We start from the raw sequence: 8,923 nt of genomic DNA, 5'->3' as shown, positions 1-8,923 counted from the left end.
TTGTCACAGCCTATATGGCTTACTTAATAAAATTTATACGAAAATTTCTGAAGGATCCAAAATGCTTAAAGCATATACAAATTCTTTGGAAACTGGTTTATAATCCTTAAATGGATTAAATGGATCAAGGTTGATGTACTGAATTAGCCTTAATGTATATTCATTGACGAATGGTACAAATATACTATGTTTACCATTGTCTCTTTATGACAATCAGAACCTTTCATATGAATATTATTGGAGCTCTTGAAGAGTTTACAAAAGCAGTACATTATCTGCTGAAAGAAGTTGAAATAAGAAAACTAAATTGGTCTTGAAGTACCATATCTTTATGCAATTGATACACTTATATATCTTGCTATAACTACGAGCATGATATAATTTACTCCTATATGGAAATATTGAAATAAGATCAATTGCATACTGCTACTGGAAGTATGGCATGAATGTGTTTATCCTAATGAATATTGTCAAGTGTTTTGGATATATAGGGCATTCATTTGATCGACATAAGAGTTCGATCCAAATATGTTATCTCTTTCCATGAAGGATTTATGTCAAACCATGTTATTATACATGACAGTCAAACCATAGAATGATAACATCAGATAGATTATGAAGCAAGTCAAGAATGTACTTGACGTGATTTTAACAATATTATATGGTGATGATGCAACTCTATCTAAGGAATGAAGACGCAGATTATCAGCCAGGTCGTTTGATAGATCTGATCACAAACACTTTACCAACCTCAAGATATGATAAGTTCGTATATACAAGATCAGAATAAATCATCGTCAAGAATTATGTGTACTTTTATTAGGGTGAGTAAATACGCGTTGTACTCTTTTTTCCTTGACCAAGGTTTTGTCCCATTTGGGTATTCGTGTTAAGGTTTTTAATGAGGCAGCTCTCAAAGTGTATTACTAGATATGTGTACTCTTTTTCCTTCACTAGGACTTTTTCCCACAAGATTTTTCCTAGTAAGGTTTTAACGAGGCACATCATCTAATTAGTGGACATCCAAGGGGGAGTATTGTAAAATGGATGCCCATCACATGAACTTAGGCGCCAAGATTAGTGGGCACCAAGGATACTTGCCCACCAAGTATGTGTGGCCACCAAGTTGTTGCCTTATTTCCTCCTATAACTAGGAGTTTACTTGTAGAAATTATAGAGACAATAAAATCTCTCTCTCTCTCTCCCAGTTTCTTTGGCTATATCTCTTGTGTCGTGTACTTTTAATATTATTTCATAATAGTTTTTCAATTTTTTGAAAACAAAGTTAAAAGCACAGCAACAACAACAACATATCCTCGGCTCAAGAGAAAGTTAAAAGTGTACCTCAAAGGTTAAGAAAACTCTAATATTTTGAAAACAGACACTATTAGGTGGCATTTGATTGGGAAAATGATTTACAAAATTCCAATTTTTCATACTTTTTTTGTTGATCACTTTTTGAGGGGAGAAAATCACATTCTTTAAAACTACTATATACTTCTCGTATTTACATTTCCAGAGAGTAAGAAAATATTTCTAACAAAAATCTATATATAATATAAAGGTAGGCATAGGCAATCCTATGTGGCACCTCTCTATGGCCTCCATTGACATTTATCTTTTTTCTCCTTTTTTTTTTTGACATTTTTCTCATTTTTAATTGCATTTTTGGTTCATTTTCTGCTAATAAAATCCTCAATCAATAAATAAGCCCACAACATTTGCAATAAAACCCAAGTAGCCGTTTTTATTTAATGGGCAATTTGAAGGATTGTCATTCGCTAGGGGTGGTCTTTAATTTTTGTCCTTCGCTAAAAATTTCTTGGTTTCGGATTCGAACCCTTGCTCAATCAAAAATTTTTAAAAAAATTCGCAAGGCAGAGTTTCAAACTCTACTTTAAGGTAGAGTTTTGGTTCAAAATTCTACCTTCAGGCATATTTCTGCCTTAATGCAGAGTTTTGAAGGCAAAATTTTGTCTTACAAATCCAAACATCTACCTTGCGAAATTCTTTTTTTTTTTATTTTTTTTATTATTGAGCTGGGTTCGAACCCAGAATGTCGGGGTATTAGGCGGAGGGCAAAAATTAAAGACCACTAGGACAAAAATTAAAGACCACCTCAAAAGAAGGGAAATCCGCGCAAAAAATCAGCCCACGTAATAGCAATTGATTAAAACAAAAGCTGATAAGGGAGCATTAGCATTCTAAACCAGAAACGGCTTGGCTATTTTTTCTCTTAAATCTAATGAAAGCTCTTTGTATCACTCTCCAACCGTTATTAGAAGTAATTATACATTCATGAGTATTAAGTTGTATCTAATTTGTTATTTACTTTTTGAACTTTCCAATTCTCTACTTGATCACCCAATTTCCCATCTAACCATATATAGTGGTCTCTGATTTCATCCCAACTACATTGTGGTAGTTTCCAAATCCTTTTTTGTCTTAAGAGTATTCTTGAAATTAGACTAAATACCAAATGTTTCAACAAATGGTCATGTATCCACACCAACACATAGCAGAAATAAAACAGATTAATTACATATACAATAGTCGTAACCCTCAGTTGGTCGTGACCCAAAAAAAAAAAAATTACTGGCCAATCAAAAAGACACATCAACTTAGTGGCTGTTTTATTTCAGGCCGTGTTTCAGTTTCAATGGCACCAAGGCGGACAGGAAATCTCGGAGGCAGAAAATCAACATCGATGAGAAAGTTCCGACGTAAATTCTTATATGGTACCTTACAAGTAATAGTTAAATATCTGTTTTGTCCACTAACTTCTTCTGCTTAATGCTTTTGGAACATCCCTACCTTACTCGCATACGTATATAATTCTTGTAACGACAGTTTGAATTAAATAAAATTTGGGATATTATATGTATGACATGTTTATGGAACAAAGCAGATTTCAGGATTTAGATTTTATGGGTTAAACATTTAAGGTTTTTAGTATTAATATATTATATTTTTAGAGTTATTGATTCATATTTATTATTTATTGTAATTTTAGCACTTCTTCCCGTAAACTTATGCGTGGCTTTAAAAGTATTGAGTTCAGATGAACCTAATACTGTAATAATGAATCCGCCCTTGACGTGGAAGAGTGTATTGCAGGCAGTGTTGGCATTGGCATGGAGAGATGATGCCAGCGGTAGAAAATGTATTGAATGCTCGGGCAAAAGATTTAGTCAAAGGTTCATACCCTCTCAACTTATGCTTGATTTACTTTTTTGTTTCCTTACTCATTGGAGGCTTATATTGTTTTTTACGCCACTTTGCGTCACAGTCGTCGGAGCAACAAGCGGGGAGAAGGTTTCTCAGAGCAAAGAATGATGAGTAAAAAGCAGAAAACTCGTGAAGCTTCTACTACATGAGTCGATGTCGATCGACACCCCCTTTTCGTCTTACCATATCATATAGGGCGAGAATGAGTCAATTATTACACTAGGTATGTCTTGGTTGTTTCGAAAAATTTCCATTATTTTTGTGTAAATATTCTTTATTGATAGTTAAGTTAGTACAATATTTTGACAGGTAAATAGATTTGTTGTTGGTTATATTATTGGATATGATACAACAATTCTTGTGCAGGTCTACAACCGTACATGCAATTAATAACCCTCTAAACCAACAACCAACTATTGTCAATGTGAGACACTGTTGAAATAGAGAACAATCTTGGCGTAAAAGTTGTAGAGACTATAAAGGGTTTACAAAATGAAAAATCAAGAAATCTTGTAACTTTTGTTGAAAGAAAATCCGTGTATTATTATTATTGAAACAAACTCAATCTCTCTCTCTCTCTCTATATATATATAGAAAATGTGATGTGATGCTTCTCTATGATCAGTAATGATATTTTTTTTAATGTTTTTTACATTTTCTTTATTTTCCCCATTTAATCATATAAGTATTGGTATTAGTATATAAAAATAAAAGTCATAATTACTATTATTTATTGTCCTAAAGATTGATAATGAGAAAAGGACCAAAATCATCCATAATGTTTGAGTTTGGATCAAAATCATACATATTCTTTCACATGGTGCACTAATAGTCCATTATGTTTGCATAAGTGGTGCACTTTTAGTCACAATCCCAAATAAATTTAACGGAAAAGAACAAAAATGCCCCTGAACTTTTAGAAAAGGTATAAAAATACCCTTTATTCATCTATTTTGCTAAAACTACCCCTCAATTCAACTTTTTGAGAATTTATTCCCCTTGACTAACGGACAACACTAATTTTTTTTTTTAAAAAAAATAAATAAATTGCACATGACATTTTATTACTGAAAAATTGATTTATTCTTTTAAAAAGAAATCTGAAACCTTGGAATTTTTTTAAATTTGAAAAACGTTTTTTTAACGAGTAAAACCTTGACTAACGGACAACACTAATTTTTTTTCTTTTCAAAATGTGAAAAATTGGATTTTTATAAAAATCTGAAAAAATTAATTTTTTTATGGAAAAACTGTGTTTAAAAAAAAACCAGAAAACTATCTTTTTTTAAATCTAGAAGAAAATTATGGAGTATTAGTTTTGCACATTTTACTTAAAAAAACAATCAGTTTTTCAGATTTAAAAATTGAATTTTCTAAAAAAAAAATGGGGTTTCCACCCGTTAAATTTTTTTTTCCAAACTTAAAAAAATTCCATATGTTTTAATGAAAATCCAATTCTGTTTTTATATATATATATCTATATATATATATATATATATATATATATATATATATATATATATATATATATATATATATATATATAAAAGGCTTACTACATTTGTTTTTTTAAAGAAATGGATGTTGAAAAATTATTTTTCCTTATTCTACAAATAACGATTTTTCAGATTTCTTTTTAAAAGAATAAATCAATTTTTCAGTAATAAAATGTCATGTGCAATTTATTTATTTTTTTTTTTAAAAAATTAGTGTTGTCCGTTAGTCAAGGGGAATAAATTCTCAAAAAGTTGAATTGAGGGGTAGTTTTAGCAAAATAGATGAATAAAGGGTATTTTTATACCTTTTCTAAAAGTTCAGGGGCATTTTTGTTCTTTTCCGTTAAATTTATTTGGGATTGTGACTAAAAGTGCACCACTTATGCAAACATAATGTACTATTAGTGCACCATGTGAAAGAATATGTATGATTTTGATCCAAACTCAAACATTATGGATGATTTTGGTCCTTTGCCCGATTGATAATCCTTATGGAAAATCAAAACTCACAAGCACGTACATTGAAATTCCCCATTAATGGTCCCTAAAAGCTCTTATTTATTACAACAAAAAAGAGATTCAAGAAATTAAAGTATGAATAACACAAAAGATATAAACGGCAATCTTCTTCGTAAGGAGTCTTGGTCTCGAGTCAAGCTGGGGCGTCATTTCATTTCCGTAACGAGAATGAGTGCATCGCAAGACCAGACAAGTTGCTCCCTCGCCTCGCAAATGACTTGTGGATTATTCTCCACCACAATATTTTTAGATAATAGATACACACATTATAAACGCTTTCAATATTGTAGATATAGATTTTAGTTGGTTTTTTCATTTTTTTCGGCTCGAAAGCCATTGGTATTAAGAAGTCTATGTGCTATCCAGCGAAGAGGCATTATTATTTGTACGACTTGCATGGGTGTTGATGTTTTTCATCCGGCAAAATTTGAAACTAAAACAACTCTGTTCCGGCTCTATAGGATTACCTTTCGATACTATATATGTTTTTCTTAGAAAAGAAAGCATAAGAAAGAAAAACATAGTCCCATCCAATTTCAAAACGCGAAGGTAAAAGCCTCTCACCATATGGGTTGTTTGTTATAATATTTTCCTATATTTAGTGGCTCAAATATGAAGAAAAATTACAGTAAAACTCTAAAATATTGTACAATCACTATTTTCTTTTATTTTAGAAGTGTTTATTGATCAATATTATCAAATGTGCTGCTTAATAGTTGTGACACTAGGTATTCAATTCCTAAATGCTGAAAAATATTTACGCACATATTTTTCTTCCCTTAAACTTTTTGTTCTCTTTAGACTTCAATAAATAAAAATAGAATAACTGAGAAAATAACCAAAGCAACAACCACACATTGCCTCTTGGTTTTATAGAAGAATTTAACTGAAATCAACTTAACATTCTATTCCGGCTTGCAATAGAATTTATATTCAGAACTATTAACAACTATATGACTGGATGAAATTTTCTTTAGTGATCCCTACTATATTATAAGGTTTTCTTTAAATTAAAATGAGTGTTTAACTTCATCTCTAAAAAATCTCTAGAATTGGAAGAAGTGTTCTTCAAGAACTGTGTAATTATGAAACTATAAAAAAGTATTTATTTATTTTCATTTTTTGTTCTGTTTGATTTTTCATATGTATATTGTCGTCATAGAATAGATTTTATTCCCACATCTTACCCTATATATATTTTTTAGTTTTGGTACTTATAGGATTTTCTTTTCTTTTCTATCAACTAAATATAAAATAAAATAAAAAGATGTACCAAATAACAAAAGTCACACCCACTTATGAAATTACACTGAATATGTTATTGTACGCTGAAACAAAAGCAATGCATAAAAGTCAAAAAAGCAAAAATTAAAAACTAAAAATAAAAGACAACTCAAAGAGCAAATGAATTTGACATAGAATTAAAGAAGTTGAGATCAGAGAGTAATTAGAATAGAGTTTATCGGTCACGATTAAATCTGAAACACGGACCAAATTGTTCACTCATCATATCTCTTGACATTAGGAAAAAAAAAACACTAAACCAAAACCAAATTTGAAAAAAAAATGTAAAACAAAATTGAAATAAGGGGAAAATAGGGGACGAGAAGAGATAAATCATCAGACTTAAATACTATAGTAATCACGAATAAATTCGATCATTTTGTTGCAGTTTTTTTCTCTCATCATATGACAAATCCTTCACCCCATATGCAAAACAAATAACAATTCAAAGGTTAAAAAAGTAATAGAAAATACTAAAACATTGAAGAAAATAGAGCAGTGGAAGATGAAGGAGTTGCAGATTTGAGGTACCTTTAATAGGCGCATTGTGGCAGCATTTGTTGGGGAAAACAAGCCCTAATGCTCACGGTCCAATGAGCTTGTTGGGCCTAGTTGTTTTCAAACTTTTATACATTTGAACTTTTGGTCCTATTTTTTGCTGGTCTTTAATTTTGCCTCTCAAGTCAAACAATTTTATCGCGAAAATAGGTTTATATTGTCTTATCATAATACCTCATAAATTATGTCTGAAGTCCTTAAATAACTTATGTCCCACTAGGCATAAGCTCATTTGAAGGACAAACCGTCAATATCCCTATTTGTTTCTACTAGCTAATATGGTGAAGCATCAAGAGAATTTTATTAGGAAAAGTATATAATTACTCATTGAAACTAAAATAATTATCGTTGTCTACCTATTTATAATCATACTCATTGAACTAATTACGGTATATGCATTTTTTTATTTTTTTTAAAATTAGGCATTGTGGGCCATTTTATTAATGAAAGTAAATTGGTCCAAAAGACTGGGCCACTCAGAACAGCCCAGTCCAAAAATGAGAAAACAAATTACAGTGAAAAGCAACTAAAAACGAACAACAAATAAAATTTGGACCACCCTCAATTAGGAAACTAGGTCAGCAGCCCCCATTTCATTTCCTCTCTCTATCCGCAGCCTCTCTCTAGAAATCTCGCCGTCGATGTGTCTTCCGAGCAGGTGAGGATGATGATCGCCACTAATGGTGTTTTTGAGACTCCAGTAGTGGTTCTGACTCTCCTTTGTGTCGTCAAATCTCTCAATCGCCTATTCTTATGCTCCAGGTAATGTATCTCTTTGCCCAATCTTTTATTTGCAGTGTTATATCCCGTATTTTTATACATTGGGACAACCCGGATTAACTATGATAAGTTAGGGCCAAGACTATTCCGGGATTTGAAGTCGGGACTTTTGGCCTTTGATTTTATTTTGAGATATAAGTTGTGCATGAAATTGTTGACATTGAACACTTAGGAAAAATTGGGACCAAAGTTCATATATTTGGAAGTAGAAATTCTTGCAAATAGAGCCCCTTTGGCCGTGTCTATTGGAATGGTCCCACACATTGTTGTGGCCAATTTTAATTGGTCCAACACATGTGTGGGCCATGGGACACATGGATAAATATTGTGGTAACTTAAAAGATGACTTTTAAGTCATCTTCTTACCATTTCAACACTTAGCAAAATATCAAGAAGTTGAAGAACTTCAACAACCAACTCTCGGCCAAGCACCATGAAAAACCAAATCCAATTCAAGCCATCCCAAAATTATTTCTTTGGTGTAAACCCACTATTTTGAGGTCCTTAAGTAGCATGGAAGTGTTGTTGGAGCGATCAAATCATCCGTTTGGTAGATCGCAAACCCTAACTATTTGTGGGATTGAAGAAGAAAGGTAAGAATTTCTCTTGTTTTATGAGTTGTGAATGTTATATGCTTGTTGTAGTATGTTAATATGGGTGGAATTTGTGAGATATGGTGGGTTGGAAGTTAGCCGTGTAAATGGGTGTGTGATTGGGTGGATGAATTAATTCTATATAACATATTTGATTGTTGTAGGGTGAAGAAATAAATGATAACCATCTAAATGTGTATATGGGTATGTAGCTGTGTATATAGCCTCCAATGTATGCCGAAGAACGCATTAATATCGCTTAGCGTTTTAGTTGTTGTCGTTATGAATTCTAGTTTGGAAATGAGCGTTTAATGACTCAAGAATGATGTTGTAATTGTATGGGCTGATTTGAGGCTTATTGTGTGTTTGATGAAATTTGTATAGTTATGGAAATGATATCGTTATAATGTGGATTGTTGATACAAATCATGACTTGAAAATGAGGAATATGTATAGGGGGCTGTT

At 31.7% G+C, this 8,923-nt stretch overlaps 1 long non-coding RNA gene and 1 other non-coding gene across 2 annotated transcripts; both read right to left on the bottom strand.

Annotated features, from left to right (window-relative positions):
• Nucleotides 1–6,650: 6,650 nt before the first annotated feature.
• LOC132632866 (uncharacterized) lies at nucleotides 6,651–7,145 on the bottom strand. The gene is made up of 2 exons (XR_009579487.1): nucleotides 7,059–7,145; nucleotides 6,651–6,942 (listed from the first exon to the last, which is right to left on the bottom strand). It is a non-coding gene; the product is annotated as an uncharacterized LOC132632866 (long non-coding RNA).
• LOC132619297 (small nucleolar RNA Z199) lies at nucleotides 6,859–6,938 on the bottom strand. Its single transcript, XR_009574658.1, has one exon. It is a non-coding gene; the product is annotated as a small nucleolar RNA Z199 (small nucleolar RNA).
• Nucleotides 7,146–8,923: the final 1,778 nt, after the last annotated feature.

The sequence above is a fragment of the Lycium barbarum genome, chromosome 1 (genome assembly GCF_019175385.1).
Source record: "Lycium barbarum isolate Lr01 chromosome 1, ASM1917538v2, whole genome shotgun sequence".
NCBI classification, from domain to species: Eukaryota; Viridiplantae; Streptophyta; class Magnoliopsida; order Solanales; family Solanaceae; genus Lycium; species Lycium barbarum.
This window is presented reverse-complemented; position numbering and strand designations above follow the sequence as displayed.